This window comes from Zootoca vivipara, chromosome 3 (assembly GCF_963506605.1).
Source record: "Zootoca vivipara chromosome 3, rZooViv1.1, whole genome shotgun sequence".
Classification (NCBI taxonomy): Eukaryota; Metazoa; Chordata; class Lepidosauria; order Squamata; family Lacertidae; genus Zootoca; species Zootoca vivipara.
In genome coordinates, this window is record NC_083278.1 from 118367795 (window position 1) to 118387549 (window position 19755).

Genomic DNA, 19755 nt, shown 5'->3' on the forward strand with positions numbered 1-19755 from the left:
CTTTAATACTGATTTCAATCTGTTGGCCAGAATTCCCGCAAATATCTTATAATCATTATTCAATACTTTCTGCAACTATGCCAGATTTGGAACACAGCTGTTCTTCCAAGTGTTCTCCCTCCATGAATCCTGCAAGGCAGTTCAATCAATTGATGCGTACCAAAGCAAGTAAAGGTAAAGGAACTGCCATTAAGAAGCATCGTGGCCCCTCACTGCGAAGGCAGAGCATCTCCCTCATGGCTAGAAGCCATTGGTCTGCATTTCAAGCCATCTGAGTCAGTGGTCCTCCCTGCCTCCTGGGCGAGGGAGTTCCATCGTTTCACTACAAACTGCATGAAGAAGCCCTTAGTTTTTATGTCTCCCGAATCTCCCGGCACTCAGCTTCCTGTGACGTCTCCATTGCACTCCTCTATGAGTCCACCTTACATCCCATTAGGAAATCCCTGCATCTCTTCCACCTCCCCCCCCCCTCATCTGCCCAACTTTTCCCGCTGCTTGGTAGCCTTGGCATTATGGAGGGCAGAGTGTCACTATCTGACAAAACGCTCCCAGGGCCGAGGGTTTCTCTGGAGCCATTCCCGTCAAGGGATGTTTTGCCCTCGAGTTCAGGGTGAGATGCAGCAATTCCATTCTCGATATGGATATGGATGGAAACGGCCATCGGACGAGAGCTGAAGTCAAGGCGAGCTTGAGGATCTGAACGGTGGTGGCTCCCCTTTGTTCCAAGTTCTTAGAGGAAGAGATGCTGCTGTCAACAGCCATTGGAGCTCCTGCCAGAGGGAACGGGGAAACCAAATGCATGAGACTCATCACTCTGTTTCCCCCCCTAGCCCACCTCTCTCTCTTTCCCTTTACAGCCACTGTGAGGGGGAACAATATTAGCGAGAGTGCACAGGGGGTTGAAGACCCTTTCCTCCCCCGTTGCTGCCCCCATGAAAGCTCTCTGGCCCCTCAGCCACAACTCCCCTTAGCCTGGGAAGGAATGCCTCCAATTGGCTCAAAGAACAGCTCTTCCTGGCATGAGAGGGTGGGGGCTCAGTCGCTGACCCTCCTCAAATAGAAAAGGCAACCTGTGTGGAACGTCCCTGTGAAGGTGGTTATTGAGTTGGGCTAGTGGGAAGGGTTGGGCTAGCGGCAAAGTGCCCCCCCCCAGGGACACCAAAAGATGCCATGCCACTGTGAGCAGAGAGCAAGACACAAACCCACAGATTCACTTTCTGAGTTGCTCAACAGTGGAACGGGGCTCTTCAGAAGGTGCCTGATTCTCCTTTGCAGGAAGAATTTAAGCAGATGTTGGATGGGCGCCTGTCAGGAATTCTATAGCTGTGATACCTGCATTGCAGGGGGATGGACTTGATGATCCTTGGTGTCAATTCTATGCACCTACGATTCTGTGGTCTTTGGCTGGTCCTTGGCACGTGCCCCTCAGGGATTGCCACATCCATCCTGCAAACAACGGTTGGCATCCCACAATATTTCATCAGTCCTCCAGCCACCTATAAGTAGAGGGACCTCTCCTGCGCCAGTCAACTGCTCTTCCACTTGGCTTCTGGTACCTCCAGGATTCCCACCAACCTCCAGCCATGAAGATCTTGTGCCTCCTCTCTGTTGCCGTCCTCTTCTTGATGCTGCTGGCTCCAGGTAAGGCCATCTTCTCAGAGGCTTCTTCTCTGAGCAGCTGCACAGCTCTCCGCTTTATTCATGTTAAACCTGCCTCTGAACACCACTTGCTGTGACTCCCAAAGAGGTGGGATCTTGCCCCTCTGTCCTCCTGGAGAGTTTCCCCAATGGGGCTTCTGGTTGGACACTGTGAGAAGAGGATGCTGGTCTGGATAGGCCCCCTTTGGCCAGATCCATCAGTCTGGCTCTTCTTATTACCTCATTTATATAATCCACGAAAGCTCTTGCTTTCAAATCTGTAAATATGTGCTTCAGTGCACTCAGATTTGGGGTGGGTATGAAAACGTTCCAGTTTCCTGGGCAAGGGGGCTTCTCTCTCCCAGTTTGCCAGTGGCTGCCCAGGGAAGCCAGTGACTCTGACGCAGCCTTCCTTACCACCTTGGCTCAGACCCTGTCCTGAAGTTGCAGATAGGCAGCAGGAAAATGGACTGACTCTCTGCTCCAGCCCTGCATTCTTCCTGCACCACCTTTCCCCAACCTGGTGCCCTCCAGGTGTCCAGGCCAACAGGGCCATTGTGGAAGAAGTTGTGGAAGGTGGAGAAGGTCAGTCCTGAGAGACAAAGCCTTCAAAGTCTTCTTCTTCCTCCTCCTCCTCCAGCCCAAGCTTGTCGTCGGAGATGTCAACGGCAAGGTGGGAGAATGCAAGCAAGGTGCTATCCACCCCAAAGGCAACTTTTTAGGTGTGGTTACCAAGCCTGTTGCCGCCGTTAAGGTGAGTTAAATCAAATGTTAGTTTTCCTTGAAAATTAGTCAATAGTGTCTCATGATCCCAATGCATGAGACTCATCACTCTGTTCCCCCCCCCCCAGCCCACCCCTCTCTCGTTCCCTTTACAGCCACTGTGAGGGGGAACAATCTTAGCCTGTGCACAGGGGGTTGAAGACCCTTTCCTCTCCCCTTGCTGCCCCCATGAATGCTCTCTGGCCCCTCAGCCACAACTCCCCTTAGCCTGGGAAGGAATGCCTCCAATTGGCTCAAAGAACAGCTCCTCCTGGCATGAGAGGGTGGGGGCTCAGTCGCTGACCCTCCTCAAATAGCAAAGGCAACCTATGTGGAACGTCCCTGTGAAAGTAGAATCACAGAATTGTAGAGTTGGAAGGGAAAGAGTTAGATGCACGCACACCAATGCACAAACAAAGATCTTCTCAAATGCGTCTTCTCCTGGGGTTGCTGTTTGCAAAAATAGGAATGAGGAAAATGAACCACATTAGAAAAAATGTATGTGTGGTAGTAAAGTCCCTCTCAGGTTCCCCCAAGTGCATACAAGAAATGCCCAGAGGTCTCTCCTACAATCATAGAATAAAAATGTACCATTGGGAGGGACCTATGGGGTCCTCTAGTCCAACCCTCTGCAAAACAGACCCTCTGTGTGCAATTTGAGCTCTTCTGCCTCCCAGTTGGAGTCACTGCTTTGGGTTTTCAGAACCACCACGAACACCCACATTAACAGTTTCTCCTCCTCTCACAGGCGTGTTTCTCTGCAGATCTCCTGTGCAAAACCTCTGGTGAAAGAAAGACCACCCTGCTCTCCTCTGATGCGCAGCTGCCTCGACTGCACCCCATCTCTGCTGGGGAAGAAACCGCTTTGCTTGATGCTGCTGAAGGCGATTCTGCGAAGGAGTCAAGAGGGAGCCATCCTGTCTGCCTGTTTGACTCCTTAGTAAGTGGGCTCAGGATTGGAGCTTGGATTTGGTTTGCCTGCAAAATGCTTTAGCTTCTTCTTTTTAATAAATGCAAGCATTGGAAACCTTTGTGTTGCTTCATGTTGTGAAAACGTGTGATGGGTTGAGGGGATTTTTTTGGACAGACTCAAAGACCCTTTCCCTCTCTCTGTCAGTCTGTGGTGCCATCCAGATTTTGTGGTTGCTTTTCAAGCCTTGGCTTTGCACAAGGGCATTTCTCAAATTGCAGGCAGGCACCTCTCCCAGGGGTCTCCCCTGCCCCTCCTCCTGCCCCTTTCTCTGGGTCCCCCCCCCAACTGTCCTGCTTCCTTGGGCAGCTGCACAGAGAAGGATGTTTCACAAACAGGAACTGAGCAGAGCTGGAAAAGTCAGAGGACATAGCCTGCAACATTTCTGCCATGAAAATAGGGGTGTCCTGTTCCTTCATCATGGACTGTGTTGCTCTAGGCATTCTGGGTGGCTTCCAACATATAGAAATCCTGATTCCCCCTCTCCTCTCCTCTTGCTTGCAAGCGACTTGGTCTCCTGCTTCGCATCAGTAACCTGTAGGGTGTTGACACCTGGAGGCTTAGGCAAAAAACTTACTCATCTTGTTGTGGACCAGGGAGTTGCCTTCATTCCTTCCTATTCTTGGGGTCCTCAATCCATGGAGGGTTAGAAACTAGAGTAGGACCTTCGCTGGTCACTGGAGTGTCCTTATCAGCATCTCAAAAGAATAAGGCAGGTGGGAGGAGCTGAAATTAGAGAGATCCTACAGGTTAATAGGTGAGTCATTCAACCATCCTCATCCCCTGGCTGATAAGCAGGAAAACATTGTTGTTGTTGTTGTTGTTGTTGTTATGTCAATTAGATTTCTAGACAACCCTTCAGCCAGCATGAGGTTGAGAGCCAGCATGGTGTAGTAGTTAAGAGCGGTGGACTCCTAATCTGGTGAACCAGGTTCGCTTCCCTTCTCCTCCGCATGCAGCTGCTGGGTGACCTTTGGCTAGTCTCACTTCTCTGAAGTCTCTCAGCCCCACTCACCTCACAGATTCCATTTTCAAGGAATCCTCAGACATGTTATTTGCCCTTTTCCTCATTGGAGGTAAAGAGGTCCTGAGCTAGTTTGAGAGTTTTGCTGGAAGCAGGTTGGACGCTAGAGGCACAGAGATGGGCTTGCTGTGTATGGAATCCAAAGCTGGGGCGGGGGGGGGGGGTGTTAATGCTTTGAAGCCTTGCATTTTATGCTCATCCTGTCTCTATGTGTAAATAGCACCAGATATCCAAAAGACAGCACAGCCACCACTGACCTTTATTCCAAGGAAATCGAACTCTGGGCAAACACTGAAACGCCTGGGTTTTCTCCATGCTCAGCAATTTGGGCGCTGTGTAACAATATTTTCAAGGAATCCTCGCATGTGTTATTTGCCCCTTTTCTCCAGCTTCATCCCTCAATCTGTTTGCACCAAAAGGGACATCTTTGGCACTGCTGCTCCCCAATCCCACCCACTGTCCCCCGATATCCCCTTCTGTTCTGGGTTCATTCCCAAGTTCACGGGGCTGAATCTGGCAGTTTTTTTGCCCAACTTTGCTGCTTGTGGGCATCCGATGGAGCAAGGCTTGTTCGTTCACTTGAAGCAAGACCAGGTGGTGAAATGGGACTTAGCCCTGTGGCCACAGGTTCCCAACTATGCCTGCTGGGTTTGCCCTTCAGGCTCTTGGGAAAGGATGCTGAAGACATCTCATGGGGCCCATCTCTGTGGAGATTGCAAAAGACCAGCAACTGCAGTGTGTGTGTGTGTGTGTGTGTGTGTGTGTGTGTGTGTGTGTTAAAAACAGTGTAACATAAATAATCCAAAGAAAACAAAAATAAAAACAAACATTCATTCATTCCATAATTGATGCTTGTTGTATGTAACAATTTGTAGTTGGATTCAACATGACCTCCAGTTCCCCCATTGTGGTTCCCAAGTTGCCTTCTTTTTCTGCACACTAAACTTTGTCTCCTCTAGGTTATTTCAATTACATTAATTTTATAAGATTCTCCTATTACATGCAGAAATCCAGACCTGCCAAAGGATTTATATTTCTGCAATATTCTTTTAAATAAACTCTATATACATCCCACTGCAGCCGTATCAGCTACTAAGGGTCCTTTAAGTTGCCCCAGGCAGGACAAAGATAGTCAAAACGACACCGGGGTTGAGTTCCAGAGAAAGAATTTAATTTCTTATTAATAAGAGACTCAAGGTGGCTAGTTCCACGACAAGAGTAAAGAAACACAAATTGCAAAGCTCTCTTATACCCTTCTTTTGGGCTCTTTTCCCCTCCCTGTAAATGTGTGCACGCAAGGGGTTCATGCACGCAAGGGGGTCAACAGTACACGTCCTGTGCGTAAACACATGCTGGCTTAGGCAGGGGTAACATAAACAGGACTATAGGGGACAGTGGTGATTTGCGCATCTTCCCCCCTCCTTCACATCGTCTATGCGTATTGTCAATTACTGCCGAATTCATATCCCTGGGTGTAGACTCTAAACACATGCTGGCTCAACAAAGCCTTTAGCCTTCAGTTTACGCGTCAAACTAGCACTTCCAACAGCCTTGAGTAAGACTACGCATCAGGCATAGCAACTGATAAGCCCTTCTGTGTTCCAGACAGGGCCAGCTCATCCAGCCTTGAGCTGGGCATCCTGTTCCTTTTTGCTTTGCACTTTGACACACTTTGGTGCAGAGACACAGAGGCACTGAAAAACATTTTAGGGGAAAAAGCATCCCAGGAATATGGGGCTAAGCCACACAGTCAGAATTATACAATGCAGGCAATGCAAACTTATAGGATCCGATTTGGCTCAATAATACAATTAGCAAATCACTCCTCCACACCACTCTCTATTGAATTTTTCATCGGTAACATCTCGGAACCTTGCTGATAATCCGGTTCTGCATAGTCTCGCTATTTGTTTTGAATGGGGTAGCTTCTCCTTTCCAACCTATTGCGATTAAAATTCTGGCTGCTACTGTAGCATACATGAAAATTCTCCTGAATTTCGTCCAGACTTCATTACTCATTATTCCTTATGGAAAGAGCATTTAGACTTCTTCTTCTTCTTTTATTTTTTAAAAAAGTTCGTTGTAGATCATCTCCCAAAATTCTCTGATCTTTTTACAGTTCCACCACATCTGGATCAATGTGCCTTCTGCCTACCCGCATTTCCAACAGGTGTTTGGCCTAGATCTGAGCATTTTGCCCAGTTTGACAGGTGTGAGGATTAGATGGCGAGGGGGGGAGAACCATGTACACTGCCTTGAGCTCTTTGGAGAAAAAAGAGGGATAGAAATGCAACCAACGAAGGAATAAACAAACAAACAAATAAATGGGTGACCGCCTATGGCGTGACCCCAAAGGTTATCTCCCTTCGGGGTAGTCCTTTAGCACTGGCATGAAAGCGAGGGCACAACTCCCTTGATTTTTCTCTCTCTCCGCCAAGTGCATTTTTGGTCGTAACGTTCAGGCTCTCGATTCTGTGCAGGGCTATGTCTGCTTGTTGCTGAGATTGCTGCCAATTTGCTGAGTTGATTCGGCTCTGGGAGCTTGAAATATACTCGGAGTCGAGAGTGAATTTCATGCTCTTTATTCAGCTCATAGTCATCAAGGAGAAGAAGAGAAGACGAATGGCTCTTTTCCCAAAACCATCTGCTTATATACATTATTTACACAATGGGCCTTGCGTGATTGGCTACTTCAGGGCTACACCTGTGGGCCAATTATATTGTGGATTGACTTCTGCCTGCAGCCTGATTGGCTGCTCCTACAGGCCAATCAGGTAGCAGATTCACTTCTGCCAGCCGCCTGATTGGCTGCTCCAGCAGGCCAATCAGGTTGCGGATTCACTTCCACCTGGAGTTGGATTGGGTAGCTCCCGCTGATTCTGAATCCTATTGTTCTAGGATTCAGCTCAGTACATAACAGAGCTGAAAGGAAGAGCCTTTGGACCAGGATGAGAGTCTATATTGGGTGCAATCTGCCCCCTTCCCCAGGTTGAGGAAAGGGGGGGTAGTGTGTCCATCCTAGGCAAGAGCTTTGGGGTGGATTTGGGGGATTCAGTAGACAGATCCTGGGATGAATGGATTAGGGAAGAGAGAGAGGAGAGGAGAGCACTCGAACTGGCCATTCTGGTGACTGGGGACAAGCATGGCTAAAGGAGGGGAAGCGATTTAATTAGAATAGAATTGGGTTTTAAGATAGTAAGAAGAGATTTATTATATTGCCAAGTTAATAAGAGTAATAATATGTTTAGAGAAGTATTAAAAAGATTGGAATCGAGATATGGAAAGTACTAAGGAAGGAAGATATTGAAACGCAGTTAGAAAGGAGTGGAGGAAGTTGGCAATGATAGATTTTATGATAGAAGAATGTTTTTTATATTTCTTAATGTAGTGTTTGGAGTGCCTGGCGTGCTCTGGTCCATGGGGTCACGAAGAGTCGGACACGACTAAATGACTAAACAACAACAATGTAGTGTTTGTAATATGTTTTTTGTATGTTTCTTGTGTTTTCTTTGAATGTTTTGTTTTAGTGTGTGTGTGTGAAGGAGGGGAAGCGAGCCACAGATGATTGTGTCCTGACCCACCTTCTTGCTTTGGTGTGGCTGGGGCAGGGGGCTACCTGCTGTACCCAAAAGTCAGGTGCTGACCCCCCCCCCCCCCGTTGAATGCTAGGCTGGTCCCTAATAAAACCTTGCTCACCCCTGACCTAGTTGTGAGTGAGCAGACCGACCTGGCATGTAGAACGGGAGACCTGGGTGGGGACCCCGATTTGAGCAAGCTTTGTTGACCTGATTGCTCAGTGCGGCACCAACCGAGTGGGGATGGAGGTGGTCTTCGAATGGAGTGTGTATGTGGATACTAGATTCCACCTAAACATTAGGAAGAACTTCGTGACAGTAAGAGCTGTTCGGCAGTGGAATTTGCTACCAAGGAGTGTGGTGGAGTCTCCTTCTTTGGAGATCTTTAAGCAGAGGCTTGACAGGCATATGTCAAGAATGCTTTGATGGTGTTTCCTGCTTGGCAGGGGGTTGGACTGGATGGCCCTTGTGGTCCTTTCCAACTCTATGATTCTATGTACTGACCACTTACTAATGAAGTTTGGGCTTGTCGGGGCAGACCTGCACTGCAGAGGTAGGAGACCAGCTCCTGGGGTAGCCGTACTGTGCCTGCTCTTTTTTGAGTTGGCTGTGGAAGGGGAAATAAAAAATTTGAATAGAAAAAAAAATGTTTAAAAGTATCTTACCAAAAACAAACAAACCAAAAAAAAAGCCCAGAGTCCTTTTTGTTGGGGATAATTCAGATGGAAATTCCCAGGTGTCATAGAAAGGTTATTTCTGTATGCCACAACTGGGGCCCGTATAGTTAAAGCTATGGGTCCGTATAGTTAAAGCTATGGTTTTTCCAGTAGTGATGTATGGAAGTGAGAGCTGGACCATAAAGAAGGCTGATCGCCGAAGAATTGATGCTTTTGAATTATGGTGCTGGAGGAGACTCTTGAGAGTCCCATGGACTGCAAGAAGATCAAATCTTTCCATTCTTAAGGAAATCAGCCCTGAGTGCTCTCTGGAAGGACAGATCGTGAAGATGGGGCTCCAATACTTTGGCCACCTCATGAGAAGAGAAGAATCCTTGGAAAAGACCCTGATGTTGGGCAAGATTGAGGGCACTAGGAGAAGGGGACGTCAGAGGACAAGATGGTTGGACAGTGTTCTCGAAGCTACGAACATGAGTTTGACCAAACTGCGGGAGGCAGTGGAAGACAGGAGTGCCTGGCGTGCTCTGGTCCATGGGGTCACGAAGAGTCAGACACGACTAAATGACTAAACAACAACAACAACAACTGCGGCCCATGTTTTGTTAGCCCAAAAATGGAAAGCACCCAAAGAAGAATGGCAACTTAAACTAATGGAATATGTACAGTTTGCAGACTTAACATATACATTAAGAGAACGAGAAGAACAAGGGTTGAAAGAAGACTGGACAACGTTTATTGAATATATGGGTGAAAACGCTGGTAGCATTAAGGTAAATTCAATAGCATAAATAAGTTTGAGGGATGCAATGTTGGAATACTGAATGGTTTGGATTATGTAAAATATGCAGAGATGTACGGTATGCAAACTGAACCACAGAAGGATATGAAGGGAAGGAAGGGAAGTCATCGATTTAAGATTATTTAAATAAATACTTTCAAATATAAATTGGAAAATTAATGTAGATGTTATATATATGAATGAATGAAAGAACATGGTTGGATGGCCCCCTGCCATGGATCTTTTAGCTGTGATACCTGAATCACATAGGGCTAAACTAGAGGAGTCTAAAGTTCTGTGAGATAACTCAGTCAGTAGTGCATGAGACTTTTAATCACAGAGTTTGAGCCGCACGCATGGGCGTACCCAACGTGGGGCAGGGGGGGGCAGCCGCCCCCTAGAAGCAGGGCCGGCGCAGCCGTGGGCGAGCGCAGCGCTGCCGGCGGGGCTAGTGGGCAGAGGCGGAGATGGAGCACAGCCCGTGGGGAACGAGTTCGGCATTCCCGCCCGCCGCACCGCTCCGCTCCGCGCCCTCGCTTCAGCTTCCCGTTGCGCCCTCCGGAAAGGCCAAGCGTGGCGGGTAACCAGAGAGCACAACAGGAAGCTGGAGGGCGCAGTGGGGAGGGCGGGAACGCCGAACTCGCGCTCCGCGGGGCTGTGCTCTGCCTCCGCCTCTGCCCACCAGCCCCGCCGGCAGCACTGCTCTCGCCCATGGCTGCGTGCTCCACCTGTGCTCTGTAGCCCCGCCCACATTCCCATTTTGTGGCCCCCTCCCCTCCCGTGTCTTGGCCCCACCCCTTGCCCCCCCCTAGTTTTGATCCTGGGTACGCCCCTGGCCACTTCATTGGGCAAAAAGATTCCTGCATTGTAGGGGGTTGGACTAGATGACCCTTATGGTACCTTCCAATTCTATGATGACCCCCCCCCAAAAAACAGCCCCCAACAGTTCCCCCCCTTCACACCATGCAACGGTAACAGGCACTTTCAATGCTTGCATTTATTAAAAGGCAAAACGAAAGCATTTGAGCAAGCAAACCAAATCTAGGCTCCAGCCCTAAGCCCAGTTAGGAAGGAGTCAGTCCCACTGAGCACAGAAGGGCTTACTCAAGAGTAAATGGGCATGAAGTGGCGCGAGGCAAAGCATTTTCTTCACGAGATGAGCTGGGTGATGCAGTCGAGGCAGCACAGGGGTTTCCACAGAGGGCGGGGGGAAGATGCTCCTTCGTCAGAGACGTTGCTCTATTTGTCCGTGAGAGTTCCAACTGTGGAGAAGAAATCTATTAATACAGATGGAGCAGAAAACAGGTCTGTGGCTGCTGTGGGAGGTCCAATAGCCAGAAGTGCAAAGGGTTAGGATTTTCAGCCATCTCCAACCAGGTGCCCTTCAGACCTTCTGGACTGCAATACCCAATGCTTTTTTGACACCCTCCTTCCCCACAGACTGTATCTCCAGGGTGGTCCATGCCCTGGTTATCTCCCGCTTGGACTACTGCATTGCACTCTACCTTTGAAGGTGACCCAGAAACTACAACTAAGCCAGAATGCGGCAGCTAGACTGGAAGCGGCTGCCGAGACCATATAATGCTGGTCCTGAAAAACCTACATTGGCTCCCAGTACGTTTCCGAGCACAATTCCAAGTGTTGGTGCTGACCTTTAAAGCCCTAAATGGCCTCGGTCCAGTATACCTGAAGGAGCGTCTCTACCCCCATCATTCTGCCCAGACACTGAGGTCCAGTACCAAGGGCCTTCTGACGGTTCCCTAATAGCTAAAAGTGAAGCTACAGGGAACCAGGCAGAGGGCCTTCTTGGTGGTGGCACCCCCTCCTATCAGATCTCAAACAGATAAAAAGCTATGTGATTTTTAAAAGACATCTGAAGGCAGCCCTGATCAGGGAAGCTTTCAGTATGTGGTGTGGTGTTCTTATTTTTTTTTGGGGGGGGGGAGTTGCTCAGAGTTGCTGGGGCAACCCAGTCAGATGGGTGGCAAATAAGTTGTTGTTGTTGTTGATGATGATGATGATGATATTTTCTTTTGGGTGCAATAGACAACCCTTTCAGAGAAGTTGTGGCCATGGGGGAATTTCCATGGGGACATGACATGGTTTTCAACTGCCTGCCCACACTCTGCAGTCCTGACGAATACCGCTCCCCCCACAGAGAGCAGTGGGGAGGGGGAAGAAACAGAGTCATAAGTCCCACGTCTTTGGGGATGTGTTTGCCCACCATAGATTAAACCTTGGGAAGAACTTTTGACTGTTTGACAGTGGAATGGACTCTCTCGGGAGGTGGTGGGCTCTCCTTCCTTGGAGGTTTTTTATACAGAGGTTGGGTGGAAATCTGACAGGGATGCTTTAGCTGCATTTCCTGTGTTGCAGGGGGTGGACTAGATGACCCTTGGGGTGCCTTCCAACTCTAGGTCTCTATGATTCTTGGATTCTGACCTTCAGGCACAGATAGGTAAAGGTAAAGGGACCCCTGACCATTAGGTCCAGTCGTGACCGACTCTGGGGTTGCGCGCTCATCTCGCATTATTGGCCGAGGGAGCCAGCATATAGCTTCCAGGTCATGTGGCCAGCATGACAAAGCCGCTTCTGGCAAACCAGAGCAGCGCATGGAAACACCGTTTACCTTCCCGCCGGAGCGGTCCCTATTTATCTACTTGCATTTTGATGTGCTTTCGAACTGCTAGGTTGGCAGGAGCTGGGACCAAGCAACGGGAGCTCACCCCGTCACAGGGATTCGAACCGCTGACCTTCTGATCAGCAAGCCCTAGGCTCAGTGGTTTAACCACAGCGCCACCTGGGTCCCTTCAGGCACAGATACCCTTCAGCATATAACTCACGTTTAACGCAGCAACGTCTCCTTCCCGAGCAACGTCCTTTTGGGTATTCGGTTATGCGGCAGCCGTGAGCCCTGCATATCCCCCTATTAACACGACATGTCTGGTCACTGTGTTGGGCTTCAGTGAAATCTGGAGGAGGAGAAAGAACCAACTGAAGCCTTCCACCCCCCTTCCCTGGTGGCCCTGATGGCCCTTGAAACATACGGAGGGTGCCAGGTTGGGGGAGGCTGCTGCAGGATGAATGCAGGGAAAGGGGCTGGGGTGGAGAATCAGTCCCTCCACTCCCCCCCCCCCCCCGCACCTTCAGCAATAGGTCTAAGCCAAGGCAGTAGGGAAGGCTGCCCTTCTTCCCTGGGGGCCACTGGTAACCTTGGAGAGAGAAGCCCCCTTACCCAGGAAACTGGCCTGTTCTTTTACTCACTGCAAAGCTGAATTCACAGGAACATTTGCATTTACTGAAACATGGGTTTTAAAAAGTTGCTTCTTTGCATTCCTTTCCATGCCTTAGGATTGGTGTAGAACAGGGGTGGCCAACTCCCAAAAGACTGCGATCTACTCACAGAGTTAAAAAGAGGCAGTGATCTACCCCATTTTGGGGGGTTCAGGTTGTTGAGCTTTTTTAGGGAGGAAAGCCCGTTTTTAGGGGTTCAGGTCAAAGTTGTTGAGCTTTTTTAGGGGAGTCAAAGTTGTTGAGCTTCTTTGAGCAGAGCTAGTGATTTACCAGTGAATTACCACAGACTTCCAGTGATCTACCAGTAGATCACGATCTACCTGTTGGACGTGTCTGGTGTAGAAGGCATATTAAAAAGAGCATTAGAGGAGCCTGATTTCTGAGCCTGATTTCTGGATCAGGCCAAAGGAAGCCCATTGCTCTTTTCCTGCAGTGTCCAACCAGATGCCCCATTTGGGAAACTCTCCAGGAGGACATAGGGGCAAGATCCCACCTCTTTGGGACTAACAGCTAGTGGTGTTCAGAGGCAGGCTTAAAAGGAATAAAGCGGAGAGCTGTGGATCTCAGAGAAGAAGAAGCATCTGAGAAGATGGCCATACCTGGAGCCAGCAGCATCAAGAAGAGGACGGCAAGAGAGAGGAGGCAGAAGATCTTCATGGCTGGAGGTTGGTGGGAATCCTGGAGATGCCTGAAGCCAAGTGGAAGAGCAGTTGACTGGGGAAGGAGAGGTCCCCCTACTTATAGGTGGATGGAGGACTGATGAAACCTTGCGGGAAACCAAATGTCTTTTACAGGATATGTGCAAAACCACCTTTGACATAATGACCACACACCAGGCTTGCGTCACTGACTAGCAAAGAGAGGGAAATGGAGTTTTTTAAAAATAGCGCCCTTGAGAATGCATTGAGATTACAAATATTTTATTTCTTGTAGGAGAGGGATATCAGGTCTAGTGGCTACCAAGGCTATGTCTTCCCTCCACTGCTGGGGTCTTTGGAACTCCAGTTCTCAGAATCAGATGTGAGGGATTTGATGTTAGTCCCATGTGTGTTTCTATGTGTGTTTGCCAACCGTCGTTTGCAAGATGGTTGTGGCAAGCCCCGAGGGGCATGTGCCAAGGACCAGCCAAAGACCACAGAATCATAGGTTCACAGAAGGGACCCCAAGGATCATCAAGTCTATCCCCCTGCGATGCAGGCATCACAGCTATAGCATGTCTGAAGGCGCCCATCGAACCTCTGCTTAAAATCTTCCTGCAATGGAGAATCCAGCACCTTCTGAAGGGCTCCATTCCACTGTTCAACAACTCAGAAAGTCAGTCTTTTTGTTTGTGTCTTGCTAACCCTCTACTTATGGGTGGCTGGAGGCCTGTTGAAATCTTGCGGGATGCCAACCATCGTTTGCAAGGTGGATGTGGCAAGCCCTGAGGGGCATGTGCCAAGGACTAGAAAAAGACCAAGGCTGTGTCATTATTATTATGGGCTCCTCCTGTCTCCTCTTTCCTTATCACACTTCCATTGCAATGGCTTCTGCTGATGGAACTCATTGACTGAATCGGTTGGAGATTCATTCCCTGTGTGCAGTCATAGGATTGCTGTCCGTCATATGACTGTAGGTGTTTTCATTCCACAGAGTGGGAAGTCCCTGCAATGGAAAAAAAAAGTATGTGCCCACAAACAGGGTGGGGAATTTCAAGGGCTCTAAAAGAAAGAGGCTGTCATTAGAACAGCCTGCTGGATTAGGCCACCTAGTCTGGCATCCTGTTCTCATAGTGGCAAAACAGGTGCCCATTACGTGGAAAAAGGTAAAGGACCCCTGTCAGCAGATCATGGGGGAAAGTTTTCTCCCTCTTCCTAAGATCTAGGGGAGCTGTTCCCAGTCAATGTAAAGGCAACTATGGGGTTGCGGCGCTCATCTTGCTTTCAGGCTGAGGGAGCTGGCGTTGGTCCACATACTGTTTTCCAGGTCTTGTGGCCAGCAGGACTAAACCGCTTCTGGCGCAATGGAACACCGTGATGGAAACCAGAGCACACGGAAACACCGTTTACCTTTAGCTTTACCTTTTGTTGTTGTTTAGTTGTTTAGTCGTGTCCGACTCTTCATGACCCCATGGACCAAAGCACGCCAGGCACTCCTGTCTTCCACTGCCTCCCGCAGTTTGGTCAAACTCATGTTCGTAGCTTCGAGAACACTGTCCAACCACCTCGTCCTCTGTTGTCCCCTTCTCCTTGTGCCCTCCATCTTTCCCAACATCAGGGTCTTTTCCAAGGATTCTTCTCTTCTCATGAGGTGGCCAAAGTATTGGAGCCTCAGCTTCACGATCTGTCCTTCCAGTGAGCACTCAGGGCTAATTTCCTTAAGAATGGATAGGTTTGATCTTCTTGCAGTCCATGGGACTCTCAAGAGTCTCCTCCAGCACCATAATTCAAAAGCATCAATTCTTCGGCAATCAGCCTTCTTTATGGTCCAGCTCTCACTTCCATACATCACTACTGGGAAAACCATAGTTTAACTATACGGACCTTTGTCGGCAAGGTGATGTCTCTGCATTTTAAGATGCTGTCTAGGTTTGTCATTGCTTTTCTCCCAAGAAGCAGGCGTCTTTTAATTTCGTGACTGCTGTCACCATCTGCAGTGATCAAGGAGCCCAAGAAAGTAAAATCTCTCACTGCTTCCATTTCTTCCCCTTCTATTTGCCAGGAGGTGATGGGACCAGGGGCCATGATCTTGGTGTTTTGTTTTGTTTTTACATCAAAAAACATCAAAAACAAAAAACAAAACTAAGCTTTACCTTTAGGTGCCCATTATGCAGGATTGAAGCAGGATTCAAGCACAAGAGCCCTCTCCCCTCCTGCGTGATTTCCAGCAACCAGGATTCAGAAGCATTGCTGCCTCTGTTTAAACCACTGAGCCTAGGGCTTGCTGATCAGAAGGTCGGCGGTTCGAATCCCTGCAACGGGGTGAGCTCCCATTGCTTGGTCCCAGCTCCTGCCCACCTAGCAGTTCGAAAGCACCTCAAAATGCAAGTAGATAAATAGGAACCGCTACAGCGGGAAGGTAAACGGCGTTTCCATGTGCTGCTCTGGTTTGCCAAAAGCGGCTCTGTCATGCTGGTCACATGACCTGGAAGCTGTACGCCGGCTCCCTCGGCCAATAATGTGAGATGAGCGCGCAACCCCAGAGTCGGTCACAACTGGACCTAATAGTCAGGGGTCCCTTTACCTTTACCTTTTACTGTGAAGGGAGACCACAGCCATCATGGCTAGTAGCCTTCGTTACCCTGCTCCTCCTTGAAATAGTCCGGTCCTCTTTAAAACCATCTAGGTTGGTGGCCATCGCTGGCTCCTGTGGCAGTGAGTTCCACAGTTTAACTATGCCACTTTCGGATCGCTGGCGCCTGATGGCCCATTGTGTTCTTTCCTGGGGTCCTTGACGTTTGCCTTCCGCTCCAAATACATGGAACTCAATGCCAATGTCCTGATAAATGTTGATGCCTTCCTACGCTGGATTCTGCAATGGGATTCAACAATATGGACTTGCTGGGATAAGTAACAACCCATTGGGAAGACCCTGCTCTCTGCGTTCTATTTCCCACATTTCTCAGAATACAGAATACACGCCCCATTAAGTGCTAACGGCCTCCGCAAGAACCACGAAACTGCCACGAAGAGTGTTTTATTTTATCCCCGCTGCAAAAGAGATGTGTTGCCAGACTGCCTTGCGAGAGTTGAGCCACCAGAGGGCGCATCTCTCCATACCTGCCCCTCTCTGCATGGTCCACTTCTTCCAAGAAACTTTTAAGAGACTCTCAGCAACTGGAACCTTCTTTTTTTTCAGAGCAACAACGACAATAACTCAGCCCTTGGAGCTGCTGCTTCTTCACTCTCCCCTTTCTATGCCTGCCCCCTTCCCACGCCCCTCGGCTTCCCCAGGAGTGGCGAAGGCTAGCTGGAAAGCTGCCCGGCTCCTTCACTTTGCCTGGAGAAAAGAGTTTCGGCTGCAGAGTTTTGAGACAGCCACAGCTGGCAATCTGAAGGAGAGGAACATCAGGAGAAGCCCCCCCACACACACCCAAGACCCCATGTTGCCCATGGAAGGGATGACTACCCATGTCTAGAGGGCTCTTCCTTTTCTTCTGTATTGGAAGGAGCTAACTGGCATTTTGAGATTTTCCTCTACCTTCCCTTGCATGGTAGGGATTAGGAGGGGCTGAAGTCTCCAAGGCTACCAAGAACCCTGGCCGTCAGGTGAGTAACTTAACTTACCCCTTGATTGTTTCAAAAGCTAAGCAGGAGACACAGTTCTCCAGCGGGACGGGGGTGGAGGAGGCGAGGACCTTTCTGCTGGTACTTGGGAGACCCTGCGACGTCCGAATAAATCTCTGCCACTGACTTTTAGAATAGCCTTGGCGGACAGAATAGTGTTTTGTGTCCAGTTCTGGACACCTCAGTTCGAGAAGGAGATTGCCAAGCTGGAAAGTGTGCAGGGGAGGGCAACCGAGATGATCAATGGTTTGGAAGCCAAGCCTTATGAGGAGCGGTTGAAGGAACTGGGGATGTTTAGCCTGGAAAAGAGGCAACAGAGAGGTGATATGAGAGCCGTCTTCGATATCTGAAGGGCTGCCACATGGAAGATGGAGCGAGCTGGTTTTCTTCTGCTCTGGGTGGCAGGACTCGAACCGATGGCTTCAAGTTACAAGGAAGGAGATTCCGACTAAACAGCAGGAATAACTTTCTGATGACAAGAACTGTTCGACAGTGGAACGGACTCCATTGGAGGCTTTTAAGCAGAAGCTGGGTGGCCATCCATCATGGAACCTTCAGCTGAGATTCCTGCATTACAGGGGGTTGGACTAGATGACCCTCGGGGTCCCTTCCAGCTCTACAGTTCTATGATTCTAACTCATTCTCACTTACCTATCTGTGAAATGGGAGCAATGTTGATCAACTTCACACTTACTCGAATGGGATTTTGAATGGAAAACCCTGACCTTGTCCCCTCCAGGCTCCCTTCATGTTTATGATCTTTCAGGGGCAAAAATGCCCCCCCCTCTTTGGAGTGGGACAAGCCACTTCTAAGGAGACAACCTACCTCTTGGCAAGTGAAGTGCCGTAAGAGAGAGGTGGAGATTTTGCAAACAAAAGGGTTGTCACACACACCCTTGCTCAATTTAGCAGAGTGCTGGTCTTTGCCCCCATGCACCACTTGAAACAACACCTTTTCTGGGACAAAATTGAATCCTGTGAAAATTCAGTGCAGCCTCCCATTAAATAGGGAAATATCGCTGCAGAGATACAGCAGCATCAGCCCAGCTGAGATATGCAGCTGTGGGTGAGTGATGGAAGAAGCAGGATGGTCCAAAGTAAGTTGAGATGTATCCAATATTTGCATTCATGCGACTTTTGATGTGGCTTCTCATGATGGACTTTAAGTTGTTGTTGTTGTTGGAAGCTGTACCTGGGAGGTGGGTGAGGAAGGGGCTGGGTTGGAATCATAGAACTGTAGAGATAGAAGGGAATTTGTCCCATCCTCCTTTAAAGCCATCCAAGTTGCTGGCCACCACCGTCTCTTGTGGCTGGGAGTTCCATAGTCTCTCTATGTGCTGTGTGAAGAAGGGATTTATTTTCTCTGTCCTGGATCTTCCAGCGTCCAGCTTCACCGGTTGTCCGAGGGTTCTAGCATGATGAGAGAGAGGGAGAAAAACTTCTTTCCGCCCGCTGATTTATGAATCCTGGCACACAGCCAAAAGAAGCGATTTATAGCGATGGAGACACACACACTATAATGTGCAATCCTTTAAAAACAACAGCGCACACTTAAAGCAGCGTGTCACAAAAGCAAGCCTGCAACATAAAAGTACCGCTCCACCCCTGCAACTATAAACACACAAGAAAGCAGTTTTCGGAAGCCAAATCCCGCTTCCTCAAGACAGATCTTTGCAAAATCAGCTCCGCTCGCATTCAAGGAGGGATCAGAGGTCAGTGGGTGCCTGATTTGCTTCTGCTGAGGGCAGATCTCCTTATTTGCTGCATATATTTCATTGAATCATAGAAATGCGGAGTTGAAAGGGACCCCCAAGGGTCATCTAGTCCAAACCCGTGCAATGCAGGAAACTCGCCAACGTAGGGCTTGAACCCACGACCAGGAGATTGAAAGTCTCATGCTCTACAAACTGAGCTACCCCACGGGGACATCTTAGTCAAAGGGAGATGGGATCTGAACCCCACTTTCGACGGGGCGCTCTTACTCTCTCAGCATGGCACACTGTTTCCCTGGCAAATCCATTCATGCGGACATTCTGGGGTTCAGGTCCAGCCCTCAGTATCTTTGTGTAGGGCTGGGAATGTCCCTTGAGAGTCATTGTTGCCGGTCAGTATAGCCACTACTGAGCTCTAGCTGGACCAATGGCCTGACTCTGTACAAGGCGCTTTCCTACATTCCTAGGACTGCGCACCCCAGGAAGGGTGATTTGGGTGGCGACGAAGGGCTGCCAGGTTTCCTCCTACCCAAAACCAGTTTGAGAGGGAGAAAGAGGTCATGGATTCAAGCTCCATATTGGGGGTTGGACTAGATGACCCTCAGGGTCATTTCCAACTGAACCATTCTCGGATTCTATGGATGGGAGAAGCTGTCGCTGCCCTGTCTCTTCTTTCAGCTGGAAATTTAAAGGGTAGCATCTAAAGGTGGTGGACTCTCCTTCATCGGCTGGGATTCTTTAGCTGCGATTCCTGCATTGTGGGGGTTGGACTAGATGGCATTTGGAGTGTCCCTTCCAATCTACAGTTCCATGGTTTTATGTTTCCTGGCTTTCCACTAAAGGTTGGAGAAATAACCCCCCATGCCCCCTTTGCCCCCCCTCTCCTCCTCCCCCCCCCCGTGCCAGGTACATTTAACTTCTTTTTGGCTGGCACGACAGATGAAAGGAAGCTGATCAGAGGAGGGGCACACTGGGCGAGGTGTGTGTGTTTTCATCTCCCGGGGGCCGAGAAAGCAACAGCCTGTCAAACATGAGTGTTAGCTGAAGTTGAAAGGAGCCA

The 19755-nt window shown here is 49.2% G+C and overlaps 1 protein-coding gene and 2 long non-coding RNA genes across 4 annotated transcripts in view; 2 read left to right on the top strand and 1 right to left on the bottom strand.

Moving 5' to 3' along the window:
• Positions 1 to 1513: 1513 nt before the first annotated feature.
• Positions 1514 to 3427, top strand: LOC118082965 (uncharacterized). Its single transcript, XR_004692324.2, has 3 exons — positions 1514 to 1641; positions 2279 to 2392; positions 3149 to 3427. It is a non-coding gene; the product is annotated as an uncharacterized LOC118082965 (long non-coding RNA).
• Positions 3428 to 10382: 6955 nt separating this feature from the next.
• Positions 10383 to 13421, bottom strand: LOC118081758 (uncharacterized). Its single transcript, XR_004692123.2, has 3 exons — positions 13318 to 13421; positions 12268 to 12396; positions 10383 to 10686 (listed from the first exon to the last, which is right to left on the bottom strand). It is a non-coding gene; the product is annotated as an uncharacterized LOC118081758 (long non-coding RNA).
• Positions 13422 to 16559: 3138 nt separating this feature from the next.
• Positions 16560 to 19755, top strand: part of SCARA5 (scavenger receptor class A member 5) — a 95433-nt gene continuing 92237 nt past the window's right edge. The window contains exon 1 of one of the 2 annotated variants that reach the window (XM_035110732.2): positions 16560 to 16965. The gene's annotated coding sequence lies outside the window, so the exon portion shown is untranslated. Of the gene's footprint in view, positions 16966 to 18530; positions 18696 to 19755 lie in introns of those variants that run through there. The other variant, XM_060273202.1, reaches the window with a different exon arrangement.